The following is a 19,513-nucleotide window of genomic DNA, read 5'->3' on the forward strand; positions in this document are numbered from 1 at the left end:
CACTCTCTTTCTCTTCCTTTTTTCTTCCCCCCCATACCCCTCTTCCCTCTCTCTCACTCTCTTTCTCTTCCTCTCTTTCTCTTCCTCTCTTTCTCCCCCCATACCCACCTTCCCCTCTTTCTCCCCCCCATACCCACCTTCCCCCTCTCTCAATCCCCCTTCCCTCTCTTATACCCACCCTCTCTCCTCTCTTCCTCTCCCCTCCCATACCCATCTTCCCCCTCTCTTACATCGACCTTCCCCTTCTCCCTCCTCGTCAACACTCCCTCATAAGCTCATCCCACCACACCCCAACACACTCCTACTCTACCTTCCCACTCCACCCCATCCAATTCCTTACACCCACCACCCACCCCTACCCACATACCCCACCCTACCCACATACCCCTACCTCTACCCCACACTCCACCCATGCCTTCCCCACCTCCCAACACCCTCACATCACACCACACCAATACCCTTGCATCACACCACGCACACCACACCAATACCCTCGCATCACACCACGCACACACTACAACTGACCAACTACTTTCTCCCTTTCTCCCTTCCCCCATTTTCACACTACATACGTCAAGATCACCAGCAGTCTACCTCCCACACACAGCCCCTCGTTCCCGATCACCGTTCGTTATCTCCCCCTTTCTTAGCTCTCCTGAAATAAGAATTTCTAACTTCCGGTCAGTCAGCCATTGTTATGATCGGCCATTATTATGATTGACCGTTGACTGAACACTATTCAATTTTTTTTCTCCGTGTTTTTCTCCTTGTCTCCGTATTCTTTCTGTTGAAGAGCGTAGCTCGAAACGTCAAAGACTTTCCGTATTCCCGAGCGTCATACTAATATATACTTTTGTTATTTACACCACCTGTCCTCGTCTGTTGTTATTTTTTGTATAATCTCCCATATATATATATATATATATATATATATATATATATATATATATATATATATATATATATATATATATATATATATATATATATATCTCGTTCTCTCTTTCTCTCTTTCTCTCTTTCTCTCTCTCTCTGAAAGTATCTGTCATTACAGTATCGAAATGTGATTGTTTCAGTTAGTGGAATAGTTTCATTTTTAAAGTGAAAGTATTTGACATGAGTGTTTTTGTTTCACTTTTGACACGTACTACTTAAATAGTGGAGATATTATGTTGCTGTTGGCTCGAACTCTGCAAGAAGTTAAAATTTCTTTTTACTAAAACACAACTGGAACCCTAAGTAAGGCATCTGTAAAATTTGAATGAAATTGGTTGCGTAGTTCTCGAGTTTTAGGGATTCACACAGACAGACAGACAGACAGACAGACACACATTCTCATTTTTATATATATAGATTACCACACATCGACTGTTATTCATACGTACTAGGGAGTATATTAAATTGCGTATGAGTATCTATATAAATTCATGTAACAACAAATACATAAAAAATATATATGTATGTATAATGGTACGTGTATAAGTGTTTTTTATATATACACGTGTATCTGTGGGAGAGTGTGTTTATATATTCATATTTTTGTATGAAACTAGATGTGTTTGTATAGATTTTTGTGTACATATATGTATTTTTTTTTTTTTTTTTGCTATTATTTATAAAAAATATATAAATATGCATGTATGTATGCTTAATTGGATGTATGTACAATTTTGTGCACAGATATATTTATGCAACTTTTTATATATATTCATATATGAGTGTATTTGTGAATGTGTATGGGTGCGTGTATATATGTATATATATATATATATATATATATATATATGTGTGTGTGTATATAGATATGTGTATGTGTATGTGTATATATGTATATGTATGTATGTGTGTATGTGTGTGTATATGTGTATATATGTGTATGTGTGTGTGTATGTATGTATATATATATATATATATGTATATATATATATATATATATATATATGTATATATATATATATATATATATATATATGTATGTATGTATATGTATGTATGTGCGTATGTATATGTATGTATGCATGTATATGTATGTGTGTGTGTGTATTTGTGTATATATATATATGTGTATATGTGCGTGTATATACATATTTATGTATATATATGTATTTGTATTTATGTATGTATATATATGTGTGTGTATATGTATGTTTATAGGCGTAGATGTATATATATATATATATATGTGTGTGTGTGTATATGTATGAGGAGAAGTTTACATTTTTAACATCGACGATTCCTATGGATCGCATAAATTGTAATTCTTCGAAACATATGTCGGAATAAAGTATGCAGTTATAACATGCGTTTACTCTATTCCTTAAATTTATATATACTCAAATACCCAAAATATCAAGGAGTTTCTGCCTTACAAACAGGAATTACACCACAGTTATTTTGTGATCTTTGCTACCCTGGTTTCTATTAACCCATTTATTATATCCGAATTATTATTAATTAGGATAAAATAAATACATATAATTAAATATATATATATATATATATATATATATATATATATATATATATATATATATATATATATATATATATATATATATATATATATATATATATATATATATATATATATATATATAAAGGGCATTAACTGTGTATTAATACCTCACGCTATCGAGGGACTAAATAAGTAAAAAAAACTACCAAAAATAAGTAACATATTTACCGAAAGCGAGGGAATGCAACTTTTCAAATTTTATCTCTTAAAAACATTTAACTCAACGGTAGACCACTGGTTTCTCAATCAAATACAGAAAAAACTGTGAAGTAACCTGTATTCTTTTGTTCATCAACAAAAGAATACAGGTTACTTCACAGTTTTTTCTGTATTTGATTGAGAAACCAGTGGTCTACCGTTGAGTTAAATGTTTTTAAGAGATAAAATTTGAAAAGTTGCATTCCGTCGCTTTCGGTAAATATGTTACTTATTTTTGGTAGTTTTTTTTACTTATTTAGTCCCTCGATAGCGTGAGGTATTAATACACAGTTAATGCCCTTTTTATATATGTTTAAATATATCTATGGAGAAACGATGAATCTTTTCATTACGAAATTTTTCGTTATTTTTTCATTATGAGGTTTTTTCACGCTGACTACTTGATAAATTCTTATAAAGAATTTATCCTATATTATATATATATATATATATATATATATATATATATATATATATATATATATATATCTGCATATGTGGGCACAGGACGTCATGAAACGTATGCAACAAAAAATAGGAAGAATCAGTACATGGAATATGAACTATTTTTTTTAACAATAAAAGATACAAATGGAAAACGAGACAAACATCATAAAGAACGACCCTTCATCAGTTGTTGACTGACTGTTTTTCTTCTCTCTTATTTCGAGTATTTAACAACAATATGCGCTTTCGATAAAAACAGTTGCTCCCGCAAAGCAAATTACATCAAATTTGGGATTTTGCGGAGGGTCAAAATTGGTAACACAAACAGGAGAGTGAAAACAAACAGGAAGGGCTATGCATAAATGACAGGCTTCTTCCAGTTTCCGTCTACCAAATCCACTCACATGGCTTTGGTCGGCCTGAGGTTATATTAGAAAACATTTGCCCAAGGTTCCACGCAGTAGGACTGAACCTGGACCCATTAGTGTATACATAGATGCACATGCACGCACACAACATACGCGCATACACACAACACACACGCACACACACACACAACGCACACACAGCCCTCACATACAAGAGCGCGCGTGTGTTTGTGAGTGCGTGGCTAGAGAGAAAACAGAGCTATTAATTCCGGGGCAAGTGAAATAAGAAAGAATAACTATTAAAACAGGCAGAAGGGGGGAGAGAGGGCAAGAGAGAAACAGACAGACAGACAGACAGACAGACAAATGGAGGGAGAGAGAGAGAAAAGAAATAACTCATAGAATTTCAAATTCATTTCAGTATATTTTCGAACGTTGAAATAATTTAAACTCCTACCAACAACTGAGTCTATCAAACAACACGACAATAAATTTCAGTTTAACTTCCCTAATCCTAACTGTGATTAATCGCAAGATGAAACACTGACCTCCTTTTCTTGCTCAGTAATCAAACTTCTTGCTAGCTTCATAAATATTTATTGCTTTACTCTTAATTAATTATGAATATAACATATTGAGTCATTGTATATAAGGTGGCGTGACATTTTTAACGTGACCAAGCAACCAACAATGAGCAATATTAATATTAAACATCTTAGCAACTACTTCGTTACTGTCAAATCTATAATTATTCTAATGACTTTATTCATGTGTGGATGGCATAGGATTGGATTTGATGTAGTGATTTATTTACATCATTGTAGGCAGTAATAGCGTTGGCTGTAGGTTTTCCAAAAGGCCAATTGCTCATTCATTGTATTTCTGATGGGCAAAAAAAGCCAGGATGTTTGTCCAACTCGGGCTAAACAAATAACGCAAGAGAGTTTCCATGAAACCCGGAGCCAATTGGCTGAGAAACAGATTTTTTAACAATTTTCCCTTATCTTTTCTTTTGTTTTTTGATACTGTGGGTTAGCTGCAAGTTATACCGATCCAAGCACATCTATAATAGACAAGTGTTTACCATTTCGGGCCCTCCTAGGTTATTTTTATGAATCCAACTAACACATCCCTTTAATATAAGGCGATATGTTAACCCAACAAAGATTTTAGCAGCTATTTTAAACAGAAACGTTCTTCCATCACTAGGTTACTCTTTGTTTCGTACATTAAATGCACCAAAATATTTTTCCTTTATATTTCCCCAGAAAACTCAACGGTGAGTGTTTTGAATCTTGTCAGTTGTTCTGTTTGGTTTTTAATTCAGTTTCCTCATGTTTAATATAACTCGACACTGTTGAACTTTTCTTAGCTGGAATGTGATCAGTAATGCATTGTACACAGATAACGTTACACAGGTACAAAAATTACATTTTGACATTTCTCAAATTTTATGACGCTTGTACAAACGAAATAATGAACATTAATTTTCAAAATAAAAATATTTTCTGAATTATAATAAAACTAAATGAAACAAATTTTTCATTTGTACGTCTAAAATAAATCTATTGATTCCATATAAGGTGGTATGGCATGTTTAATGTGCCCAAGCAACCATTAGTGTTTATTTTGAGCGTTTGTGACTTCCTTTATAATGAAGAGATATTTCAGTTGATACAAACAGAAGCTGGTCAATTCAGACTCCGCCGAGCATCCGCCATCCTACCCCCACCAAAGTCATTAATTATAATTAAACTAATGAAAGTCGTTTATTTGATTGAAGTCGTTGATATCTCTCAGGAGACATTTATCAGTTTACCAGTTAAACAAATAAAAGTATTGAACTACCTGCGTAATTTTAGATGGACTTCGAAGTAAGCAGCGAAATGTCTTGATTGAGTTGTTGTAAAGAGTATGACTGGCAGAATCATTACGATGTCCTATAAAATGCATTACCACATTCTCGCTCCCCGCGCTCTGAGTTCAAATCCCACCGAGGTTAATTTTGTTTTCCATCCTTTCGTGCTTGATGAGGAAAGCAGCAACCCAGTACTGATGAAATTCTCTTTTTCTAGCATTCCAGTTGTTTCACTAGATCAAAGGTGAGAGAGGGGCCGAGCCTTCTCACCACTATGGGACCAATCAGCAATTTTAAATAGGGGTTATAGTTAGAGATATTTTTGTTGTTATTATTGTTTAACCACTGGTCAGCTTTCAGCCATCGAACACATTGTTAAGGATATTTTATACATGAGAAGATGATTTGTTACCAGATATATTGTATATACAACAAGTGTATATAAAGGAAAAGATAACGAATTAACAACCACTGCTTACATTACAGGCTTAATGAACCGTTTTAATTTCTCTTCCTTCTCTTTGAAAAACAGACCAGCAACCTTATAACCGAATCTCTTCTGTTTCTTTCATTTGCGAATTTAGTTGCATTGGACACACATCCCTTCTCTTGCTTCGCTTTCACCACGTGTTGTTTGTTCAACTTCATTTATATTTCTTTCTCTCTTTGTCTCTTCCTTCATCACACAATCTTCCTCCTCATTTTATTTGTGTGTTCTTATCTAATCTAATCTAGTTATATATATATATATATATATATATATATATATATATATATATATATATATATATATGTATGTATGGATGGATGGATGAATGTATGCATGTATGTATGTATGTATGTATGTATGTATGTATAAAGCACGTGTGCACGAAGTACGATTATTGCTAGAAATAGCAGTCGGTAAGTTTATGTAGAACTTCTTATTCGGCGCTATGTAGAGCTTCTCTGAATATTCACTGGCAGATATGTATGCGAGCGGTGAATATAGGAAAATTTTGTCTTACCTCTACGGAGACCGTTAGAGAGATAAAGGATAACCCAATACTGCAGTTTCAAACGCTTCAGATCACATGCGAGAGCACGAATCTGATAGATTATCTTCAGTTGAGTCTACCTTGGACAACAACATTTTAAAATCGTGCTTAGTCGGCTCATAGCCCTAGTCATAATCAGAACCAAGATCAGTGAGAAAATATGCATGAGAATATTAATATATTATAAAAATAGCATTAGTATCCAGCAAGAATAAAGCACCATACAAGGTAGAATTATAAATATATAAAGCAGGCGTACATGGAGTGCAATCATTACTAGAAATAGCAGCCGGTAAGTTTATGGGGGTATATAGAGCTTCACTGCATATTTTAATATTATCTTAATATTCAGGTCGAGATGTACGTTCCTCTAGCACCTCAGATAAATTATTTAAGCTCATATTAAATACATCCATATCTACGCGTCGTACATCCGTGAGGATTCCTGATATGATATTAAAAGCTATGAAAGTATCGTTTCTTTACTCTTGATGAAGAGGATAGGACCCTTGGCAATAAGCAGTGCCTCCCTGATTGAGAGTTAGTAAAATGTTCAATCCCAAAGTCAGGCACTAGATCCTCCACGATATTATATATATATATATATATATATATATATATATATATATATATATATATATATATATATATATATATATATATATATATATATATATAATTATAATTTAGGGTATCTAAGAGATACCACCATGCTTGAAATAGCACTCAAACCTTAACTCTAATACCACATTACATGTCCATTTAATGTGGTTTTAGAGTTAACGTTTGACTGATATTTCAAGCATGGTGGTATCTCTTAGATACCCTAAATTATAATTTTTATAATTATTACTTTGAAGTTTTTACTCCCATGCTGGCCACCTAATAAGATCGGTATTTTAAATAACTATCTTATGCTTATTTATATAAATATAAATGTGTGTGTGTGTGTGTGTGTGTGTGTGTGTGTGCGTGCGTGCGTGTGTCTGTCTGTGTGTCTGTGTGTGTGTGTGCGTGTGTATAATAGAAATATGTTATAAAACAAAATAGAAACTACACGTGGAAATGTAAGGGGAAAGTAAGAAGAAAAATAAGCGAAAATGCACATCGGAGATAAAAAAATGTAAAGGCTTTTTATGAAAAGTAACGATAGATATATACAATTAGATGAACTGAGGTAGGAATAAAGGTAATAAAAGTCATTATTGTGAACTGTTAAGGAGATTCAAAAGCATACCGGTTTCGTAAAGCTTACTACTCATTGCTTTGAATGCACACCGATTACTGAACGCTGTCAGGTCTACTAGTCCCTGAGGAAAAAGATTATGTGTAAGGGAGGTAAGTAGTTCTGGGTTTGGTGCAATTAGGGTAGATATAGATGTGTAATGTGAATGGTGTATGGGATGTATGGGGGTTAGTGGTATTAATTGATAGGTTAATTGTGTTCTGTATTATGTTATGTGTTCATATTTAGTTGTGGAAGATATTGATGTAAGTTGCCTCTTTATTCATTCTTTGTTGTACTGAGGTGTTCTGTGAACATTGATAGAAGGGGAAAATTAGGAAATTAGGATTAGGATTCCTAGTACACCTTTCTATATGCCCCCTGACCTGTATCTGTCTGTAATGTAGGTGGTAGATTTGTTCTTGATAGATAGTGGTTCTTCGACGGAGTGATATTCCTGTTTAGCCAATATAATTATTACCACACCCTAAGCATGTAATGGCATAGAATAGATTTTCCGAGGCACAGGTGAAATTTGATTTAATCTTAAATATTTCACCTTGTTTAAAGTGGAACTCTGAACCCTCCAAAAGGTGGGGGCATGTACCACAGTTAGGTTAATCACATTATTTCACTTTTGCTTCCGTTATTAATGGATATAGTCTTGCGCTGGTTAAAATTTTTTTCAATGATTTAGGTTGCATTTTGCTGTTGATAATTTTGTGTGAGCCTAAAATGTTGTTCATTGTTTTATTTCTTGTGAGGATGGGTAGATTTTGGATGATAACGTTAAAGGATTCGATATTTATAGGGTTATGTGTGGAGATGTATGGGAGTATTTTAAAGTCTGGTTTAGTATTTCGGTTGACTTCCTTTAATGTTCGTATGTCTATTTCCTTAGCTCGTTTAATTCCATCATTTATTAATGATATTGAGTAATGTCTTTTGATTAGTATTGATCTGAGTTCAAGGTGTCTTCGTTCACGAGTATAGGTGTCCGAAACTATGGTACAGATTCTTTTCGCTAGATTATAAGGTATATTAATTTTTATGTGTTTGGGGAGGCATGAGTTAAATAATAGATATTGGTTTATAGATGATAAAATAGTAGATATGGTTATTGACTATTTTAATTAGGATGTCAAGAAAAGGGAGTTGTTTACTGCTGTATACCATGGTGAATTGTATGTTGCTATTAATATTCTTGAGCATTATTTTGAAATCGAGGAGTTTGTCCATGCTGTCTTTCCAAAGTATAAAGCAATCGTCCAGATACCTCTTCCAGTTCTCTAGCAATGAAAAGAGGTGCCATATTTTTGTAGTGATGGTTGATATACTTTAAGCTCTTTACAAGGTTCGCAATCACTGGGGAAAAGTAAAAGGAAAAAAGAGAAAATGCACATTGGATATACAAAAAATAAGGCTTTTTATGAAAAGTAACGATATATATATTCAATTAGATGAACAGAGGTAGAATTAAAAGGTATAAAAATCATTATTATGTATTGTTAAAGAAAATTCAGAGTCATACAGGTATCATCAAAAGCTATTCACTAGTAGTCTCTTTTCTCATTGAAACCTACTTCTATTATATATATATATATATATAGAGAGCGAGAGAGAGAGAGAGAGAGAGAGAGAGAGAGAGAGAGAGAGAGAGAGAGAGAGAGAGAGAGAGAGAGAGCCGTTTTAACGATGCGTCCTGCCCTACTCTTCGAAACGCCGGTGTTAAAACGGGGGTAGCTGGTGAAGGAAAATGTTCTCTATGTGGCTTGTGTGTTTTCTGTACTCTGGTTATTATTATTTTCTTGTCTACGTTTTGTTTGCAATGTCCTGTACCCAGATATGCACCTATATATACAGGTAGACGTAGGTATGCACATACCTGTACGTATACATGCATATACTCATTTATTATTTGTTTATATATATATATATATATATATAATCATGTCAAGGCGCTATAATCCTTTAAGAGATGTTTGCACACCAGTTCTCGTTAATAAAAATATTAATAAAATGGTATAGATGTATATTAGGTTTTCTGTACAGGTAGCAGTATAATTTTTGGTTTCAATGGATGCAATTAAACACGTTTCTCATGAATATGTCGTTGATATTTTACAATATAATTCATTAAACTAAGTTAAAGATAAAACGTATTGATTTCGTAGTAGTTGTAGGTTTTTATATAAAATTTTTATCAATTGGATTTGGTAACGTTTACGTTTTCCTTTCTTTACATATTTTGTATTGACCATAACTGCTGCTCATAGATATAGATGACACGATACTCTAATATGGTAATTAACAAGCAGTTTTTAATACGTCATACTTTTTGTTGTCTCCGATATTTTAACACACACACACATAATTACAATGTGAATGTTACCGATCTCTCCCACTTCCCTCCCCCTCTCTCTCTCTCTCTCTAACACCAAGTTCATCCTAACTGAATCTTCAGCAAAAATAGCAACTATTATGTATTACAAATACACGCGCACAATTTCAAACATATTTGTTTATATATATTTATATACGTTTATGCTAATAACGTTTTTTTTTAAATGCATGCATTACCAAAACTCACACATCTGAGTCTGTCGAGGGTCGACCAACACACTTGGAATGTAACTCCTTTATGGTAGATTCTCCCCAGAAGAAATACCCAATTAACCTGTTTCAGCATGCTGCCTTCTCTTCCACTCAGCTTCTAAGTGGAAGTGAAGGCAACATGTTCTTTGTCTATCTCTTTAACTTCTTGGAGATTTTTGGTAAAATTATAAAAAAATATCCATCTGCTTTAATTTAATTAAATTCTATGTGCAGCTGAGGATTGCTCTGCATTTAAATTGATGTAATGGTTGCATTGTTCAGTTAAATGGAGTTGCGTGAAACGATCGTACTGCATTACCTCTGGATATCCTTACTGCTTATTTTGATTATATATATATATATATATATATATATATATATATATATATATATATATATATATATATATATATATATATATATATATACACACACACCTCACTGCATACCTTTGCCGTCTGTACTTCCTGTACAGCCTGGCCACCAATAGATCATTTGATCATTTGTTGTACTGAAGACATCTTGTAACAGAGTTGGATTGCCTCTAATAACCTTGTTAGGTCGACGCTATATGACGAGTATAATTGGGAACAGTTGCTCAGGTAACTGACAACAAATATTCTCTATAGGACCAACATAGTTGCCATTTTACTTTTTTCTTTTTTCTTTTTTTGCCATCACATTGATATACACACGGAATGGTTTATAATTACTCATATTGATTCCCAGATTACACACTGATCACTCTGTATTTTAATAGCTCCTGGTGCTGTTTATCCTGGTTGCCGTCTCTTTGTGGAATGACTGCGTAGAAGCGCTCGCTTGAAATTTCTCAACGCTGATTTTCATATTGCTCTCAGAAGTCCACTTTGTATATTGTTTTCCAGTTTAACCGCTGCAATTTTGATATAGACAGACAGACAGACAGACAGACAGACAGACAGACAGACAGACAGACAGACAGATAGATAGATAGATAGATAGATAGATAGATAGATAGATAGATAGATAGATAGATAGATAAACAGATAGATAGATAGATAGATAGATAGATAGATATTACACACACACACACACACAGAACTGCACGCATACACGCATATATACATGAATATACACATACACACACGTTTATGTAACACAAAAGCAACGGTATTCTTCTCTTCACCCCCAACCCTGTCAATTTCAGGCAAATAAAAAACACGTGGTGAAAATTAAAATAATTTTTTACAAAATTAACGTATTTCATGTAGGTCGAGTGAAACAAACGACAACTAGGTTAATCATGGAAGAGGAACTGTTGAAATGTTTTTTCAATTGAATATAATCAGAAATACAATCAGCACAAGCGCCATCTGCCGCACTTCACTAAGGAAAATAGAAACGGGGAGGGGGAATAACTATGTTGAATCAAATCCAGAATAAATGAAATTACTTCAGTGTTTATTTAAATATTTTACATGTTTATTCGTTTATTTTATGTCGTTGTGCTTTGTTGTGTGGCGTTAAGTTTATGTTTGTTAGTTTGGTTGTTTTCCCTCTCTGGGTTAATTGTGTGGTAAAGTGTGAAGAGAGGAAGGGGTGAAGAGAGAGAGAGAGAGAGAGAGAGAGAGAGAGAGAGTGAGTGAGAGAGAGAAGGAAGGACTGAGAAGAGGTGAGTGTTTAATGAATCTAAAACTGGTGTAAGTTGGACGAAACGAAGAAAAACAAATGACATTGTTAGAATGAATGCGGAAGTGATGAGCAAGAAGAGAGTCTTTGTAGAGATGAGGGATTGGGTTTGATGAGAGAGACTTAGATTGAGGGTGAGAGGCTGAGGAGTATTGGTGAAGGAAATTGAAGTCGGGAAAGAACGGTTATTTATATTTATCAATAAAGATGTCGGTTTATAAAGAGATATGTGGATTTATATGTGGATACGTGGTAAAGTGTAGGAAATGACGTGTGTGGATGGATGGATTGATGGAAGGATGAAATCGATCAAAGAGGGAGGGAAGGAATTATGAGTGGATGGAGGAATGGATGGATTAATAGATGGATGGATATTAAAAGATTTACATATGTATATATATATATATGAGTGCAGAAGAATAAAAAATGGAAGGAAATCGAGAGAGTGCCTGAGAGGCTAAGTGATGCCAAGGGATACGAGAAGATGAGAAGGAAATACATTTTCTTCTTTTTAACCAGAGAAGTTCCAAACATATGGCATTAATCTTAGTGAGGTAATGTTATAGCAAATAGAAGCCTGTGTTGGATTGGGATTTATAGAATGGGTAAGAATTTTGATGAAGTTTACCATTGACAAACATGAAAGAGATCACTGGAAATCTAATTTGAGGCTGTTGTCAATCAGGCGTAAGATGAATAAAACAGATTTTCCCACATTATCATAATATTTAAATATATTATACTAATAATGCTTAAATATAGCGACTTTCTTGTTGGATACAAATAAAGAAAATAATGATAATAACAATAAAAATGTGACGAGTAGTTGAAGTATTATTTATTTGTTTTCATATCATTGCGTAACCACAGAACATTTCAAAACAAGAAATGCTGTAACACGAAGGATGTCGGCTGAATGCTTGAAGTGCGGCACATGGATTCCTCTCATCAGTTAAACCATATTTTCAACTGTCCAGGGAGGTAACTGCACGCTACAACATATTTTATGTCCGAAATGTAGTATGACAGAGAGGACATTATGAACGCTTACAAACTATTCACACGATTCCTCTCTTTCTTTAGATTTAGGCGACGGTTGCAGCACTTGAGATCAAGGCGAACTCGCTCAGCTACAATTGCTTTTCTTCTGTACCTCTTGATGATAGTGTGCATCCCAACATAGATTACAGAGGGGGGGGGGGGGGGGATATCGATATGTTTATTGATGGCTGTGGATATATTAATCTGTGGCTATATATTTTATATGCTTACCCAAGTTAATTATGAGAGTTAAAGAATTTAGTTTCTCGTTCCTTATTGCTAGTGTAGTGGTTCTCTCGGGTGTTGCTTATGCGCTTTTTATCGAAGTTGTTGAATTCACTGATACTATTTCTACAAACTTGCGTGTTTTTCTGAAGTGTTTTGAAAATGTGGCTGTTTAACTATGTTCTCATTCAAAACATTTTAAAAGTTTAGGACTTCCACATTGATTGTGGTGCACAAGAACTACTTGAGAATTCAGGACATTTCTTGATTTTCCTTTGACTGACAAAGAAAAAATTGAATCCACATTCACTCAAGAATGTCTCTGAAACTGTGACCAACAGCCGTGAGTCATCATCTTTTCAGGGTTAAGTGAACATATACAAGATTATAAAGTTTTGATGTTCTTAATAAAATGATGTTATTTCTAATGGTTCATACTTCCGTTCGAAACAATAAATTTCATAAAGAATATACACACATACCCTTTTGCCACACTCTTCCAGAAATGCCATTTTGCAAAGGTCAACATTCTTGCCCTAAGGAATTGTTCCACTTACAACGAATAGCAGTGAAATATCCCTCAAATAACATCCACTCTTATAAATATAAAAAGACCTTTTGAAGAAAGAGGGTCCGGGGGAGCGAGGCCAGATGGTAACGGATGGAACGGCCCTTGTCCCTACAATCTGTACTGAGATGATATAAAGCTGAACAATAAAAGATTCTTAGCGATAGTTCAGTAAATACTCTTTCATGTATTTTATTCAGTTTATTTGCTAAATCGTGAATATTTTTTTGTAAAACTGAACAAAACATTGTATTCAGAATTTTAAGACATTCACTTAATGCTTATTTAAATCTAAATATATATTTTTTCATAAATTCAAATACAGAAAACATTGCACTTATATTTAGATACAAATATACATTTTGTATCTAATTACATTCTTCTGAGGAAAGGTAATTCCCTTGCTACCAACACATTATTAACAGAGCAGGACGAGGAATAAACATAAAATAATTCAGTATAGATGTGGAAACACATGCTACTTGCATAACGCTGTAAGAACATTCTACGTTCTTCTATAATAACTTTATTGAAAATTCACAAAGTAACAGAGAACAGGAGAGTGGAGTGGGTTACTAATGGAGAGATATGGCCTACACCGGCATGGCTTTGCTTTATATATAGATAGAAAGATAGTGAGGGAGACGAGTATATAGATAAATAGATAGACAGATAGATAGATAGATAGATAGATAGATAGATAGATAGATAGATAGATAGACAGATAGACACACACACACACACACACACACACACACACATATATATATATATATATATATATATATATATATATATATATATATATATATATATACACATATAAATAATGAGATTGAGAGAAATATTTGTATGTATCTTTATTTGTATTATACATATAAGAAATCGCTTTCAGACAATGTGGAGGAAAGGAGTAGGAAAAAAATTGAAATCTTTGCATCGGGTGGCAGGTTCCATTTTAACAGGATTTCTGAGCTAAGTCGCTCAGTTTTGTAGTTCCAAAGTGACTGGGTAAAGTGATCTCGAAGAAGTAATGGTTCACCGAAGCGTAATGGGTAAGTCCAAACTCATGAAGAGGCTGTGGTCTGCAGTTTTGGTTGTCGTTCTCTCCATTTCTAAATCACTGCAAATCTTCATTGCGCGGTTAACTTCACTTGAAACGTGGGTTGTGAATTCCTAAATGTGGCTGCGATGAATAGACTATAAATGTTGGTGGCTCAGGGCAGCTGGAAGTGAATAGAGCCTTCAATGGCAGAGTCCTCGTTAAACGAGATACAATGCTGAAATATAGATGCTTGAGACATGGCAACGATTTCTTCTGAAAGATAGTAACACAGCAAGGAATCAGGAGTATTTATGTCAGGTAAATTATTTCTCTCTCTCTCCTCCTCTTTCACTATCTATCTCTCACGCATCACACACACATATGCACACACATCTATCCATCCATCTATCCATCTATCTATCTATCTATTTATCTATCTATCTAACTAACTGAATATCTACAAAATCTATATATGAAATGTATATAATTATATTTGCCGAGATGGAAGAAAAGAGTGCTCAGTGCAGGGTAAGTATTTCTATTTTATTATAAAACTGTTTTAAAATTTCCTGATTACTTATTAATAAGTCTATGCGTGTGTTTCATGTGCGTGTGTGTGTGTGTGGGCATATATATGTGATTACGAGGGGGCGTATGTATATCTGCCTGTGTGTCTCTGTGTGTGTGCGCGCGCACGTGCATGCGTTTCTGTAAGTGAACGCTGCTCTTTCATTTCCTTTATCGGTGATTGAACTAATGAGAAACAAAAGAGTTGAAGCTGCCGGTTGCCATGGTGTTCAGATCAAAAGATAGAGAAAACAGAATGTGATGTTAGAAATCTCGAGATTACTGACAGATACAGCGATATTTTCACTAGAGAAAGCTTCTGTTGTTTTCCCAATTCCTTATATGGTCATTATAAGGTACGTAACGCGAGGCGGTTTCAATTCCATGTTTGAAAGACTTCTTTACTAAAACAGTCAGTTACGGCTCGTAGATAAAATTAGTGAGGGTGCTGCTTCAGAAAATGTTTAGCCGTCAATTTAATATTGTGTAAAAAGAAATAAACATATTTGAGTTTTGGCCACTGCCGGGTAATGTGCTTAAATTGTTCACTGAACACCACCGCGAATTCCCCCATGTTTTTCAAAAATCCCCCCTAAAGCACAAAATAAGGAGGGGAAATGTGCCCTATTTTTCAGATCCTGGCAGTAACACTGAAGCTGGAAGCAGGATAATAATCTAATTCTACACTTTATCACATTCAAGAATATAAACACGTTTTTAAGCAAACACTCGCAGAGTCAAAAAGAAACATTACCTTTCACCCGGCACTGTCATTCACGCAGTGCTCTCTCTTCCTAGTGTGAAGCTTCCTATCTCGGACATGTGAGCATGCGCCCAACAGCCAAATACCGCGTCGCTGGAACTGTGAAGTGCAAAGTTCTATACAAAGGTTTTCGTATTTTATTCATAAACTAGGGAATGGCTACTGACATTAAGCTTAAGGATTATGTAATGCACAAGTATAAAGAAAGAATTAAAGAAAAAAGGACTCATTATATTGAATGTTATCGATAATATTGAGTGGAAATAGAGGGTACTGCACTTCCGCAGTTCCTATACACGAGCCGCCACTGAAAACAGTTCGAATTTCCTGTATTTGTATGACTTATTCAAAGAAGAAAGTCAGTGCTTAGGGCATCAGAGAGTGTTGGGTATGAGGTGGTATGTGAGGAATAATGAGACCATCACTCATGGGGTGTCTTCAAATTGGAGACCTGGTCTGAGTAACTGCAACACACTGGATATTGCTAAATTCTGACAAAAAGCAAAACAAAAGATTTTTCAAGTCGATCGTATATTAAATGTTGTCTTCTCAATAACTGCTACATCTCATCAGAAAGGCTTTTGAAAATTTTCCTCAACGTCATCGTGAATTTTACATTTGTAGCGTGTTTCTCTCTCAAAAAGATTTCGAATTTTGTTGGGTATTCGAATTTCGGTTAAACGATATTTCCCTGTATAAACCGGGGTCACTTAAAATGAATGGCAGAGCGTCCGCCTGTGTCTAAATGTTTTGCTAATCAACGATGTGCGAGCCCAATTCCCATGATGATCCGATTTTGCTCAATCCTTCTCATTAATATAAACATTAATCACAAGCACAACATGGAGAGTGTTTGTGCTCACTCATTCTGCTAGAAATAATAGGCAAATCTTCTTTGGCGTATTTCTTATTTATTTATTTATTTATTTATTTATTCTTACAAAACAAGACCACAATAAAAAGTGTAAATCTAATCACGCTCTTCCTGAAAAAGCGGACGAGACAGTCATGGTAGGAATGCATTTAATCACAGGTCTGATGAATGAAGACAGACTGAGATAGTAACAACACTACCGCACCAACTTTTGATATGATTGATTCAGCCATCTTTATTGCAGTTAAGCTTCTATTTATGGAAGAAACTCTAGCAGAGATTTGTTACACAGAGTATATCTCGTGGCATAAGACTAAATATGTGCGAAACATATGCGACTAACGTTACACGACAATTTTCTCCACGACAAAATCGCATGAATATATTTATGAGAATGTAAACATACACGATATGGCTTACAGTATGATGTAGATTTAGCCAGGGACATACATAATGTAATAAATATATAATGAACACTGGTCGCATCTCACCAAAACAAACCAGATTTTATAAATAATAACGAACACTGAAAAACACTTGGGAACTCGAAACTAACAGAAACTGGTTTCTAATCGCGATATATAAACACATATGTATTTATGTATTGTATACACACACACACCCATATACGCACATATACACACATGCACATACATACACACTCACGCAATAAGCGAAAGCCTCGTACATGATACCAGGTCATACTCGTTTGCAATTAACAATAATCATATATATATATATATATATATATATATATATATATATATATATATATATATATATATATATATATATATATATATATGGTATTATAAATATATAGTATTATATATAGTATTATATATATAATATATATACATAATATCTATATTATTGGATGTATTCCACTGAAATTAGGTAAGTAATCCTTCGTACAGACGGTCAATAGCGACGCCTGCTGGGTTCGGCTGCTCTACATTGATAAGGAGCAATACCCCGAAACTAGTCTGTAGATGCCAGACCAGCAAGGGGAAGCGGCTGACCTCCCCTGTTCGAAAGTTATAAAAGACACAGGTTCCTGTGTCACATAGCTAGCTAGAAGCGATGGCCTCTTGGAGCTAATCAACGGCATCATTCGTCCTATTTTTTGGACTGCCATGTTGGCTTGGCGATAACGATTAATATTCAGTACCGCTGCCGTCGTCTGCTTTAGAGAGACTTAGAAATAGTAATATCTCTAATATATATAATATATTATATATTATAAATATATAGTATTATATATATAAGTATATAAATATGTTTATATATATTTTATACTGTGAAACTTAATTTAATTTTAATTTTTAATAAATTGGTTTTAATTGAGATTTTAGCTGTAATTTTGGATTTTATCCCTAATATTATGTGTGTGTGTGTGTGTGTGTGTGTGTGTGTGTGTGTGTGTGTGTGTGTGTGTGTGTAAGTGTGTGTGTGTGTGTGTGTGTGTGTGTGTATATATATATATATATATATATGTGTGAGAAATTTGGTATGTGAAAGCACGTGGTTGGATGTATAAAAGATAATAAGAGTGAAAAAACTACAGAAGGCTTGTGTTACTTGGTTAAAGTATATATTTAAATTATGTCAGAAAAATGTTAGAAAAATGTTAGAAAAATGTTAGAAAATCTTTTTGGTATATAAACATTGTATTTTGAGAAATAACCGGTTTCGTGTTGTCTTTTCAAATTTCTCTACTTCATTGTGTCGTGTCCGCTCCAGTCTGAGAAAGAAGAGTTCTAGATCGGGGGAGGTAATTAGGGATTTCTTCCGGTATAGGGGAGATAATCGAAATCTAGGAGGTGGTAGAATTTGATTAATTTACCATGGTTTTGTTCTATATTTTTTTCCCCTTTTTTTTCCTCAGTGGGGTGATGAATTTCCTTATTTAAATGTGTTAGCAATGGTTAAGTTTGGGTTTGTATTTTTGAATGAAAAAGGTTTCCTTATTTAATCTAATCTGTGTTGGTGTTTTAATGGCACATTGATAAAAAGGAAAGATTATAAATTGTGGTAGCATTTGTTTTGCGCATTTCTCAATATGATCACTAAAAGGTATCATTCGGTATTCTGGGTATGCAATCTGCTGGCGGTTCAGAGTGCATCTACGTCTGCACTCTGCACCGCCAGCAGATTGCATACCAAGAATACCAAAGGTATTACAACAACATTGTCGTTATCAGAGGCAATGTATTTTCGCATCGGTGAACCCCGAATCCTTTTGGGAAAAAAATTATGCGTGCATTGTTGCAGCCACTTTTTCACAATACCTTTCACGTTATCTGTGCAATGCAATTGGTGTCCCAAAACCCTCGACTAAATAAGGGTTTCAGAACCGGGTTGTACGGCGGATATGGGATCACTGACCCACATATTTTGTCGACTGCTTGGTTTGTTGCTAAACGCATGTGTGCTAAAGGATCGTAATGGATCGTTTTCACATTCATGTCCGCATCCTTCTTTGGGTGGTTTCTCCAAGCTTTTTCAGTGACTCA

This window comes from Octopus bimaculoides, chromosome 22 (genome assembly GCF_046866305.1).
Source record: "Octopus bimaculoides isolate indiv1 chromosome 22, ASM4686630v1, whole genome shotgun sequence".
Classification (NCBI taxonomy): Eukaryota; Metazoa; Mollusca; class Cephalopoda; order Octopoda; family Octopodidae; genus Octopus; species Octopus bimaculoides.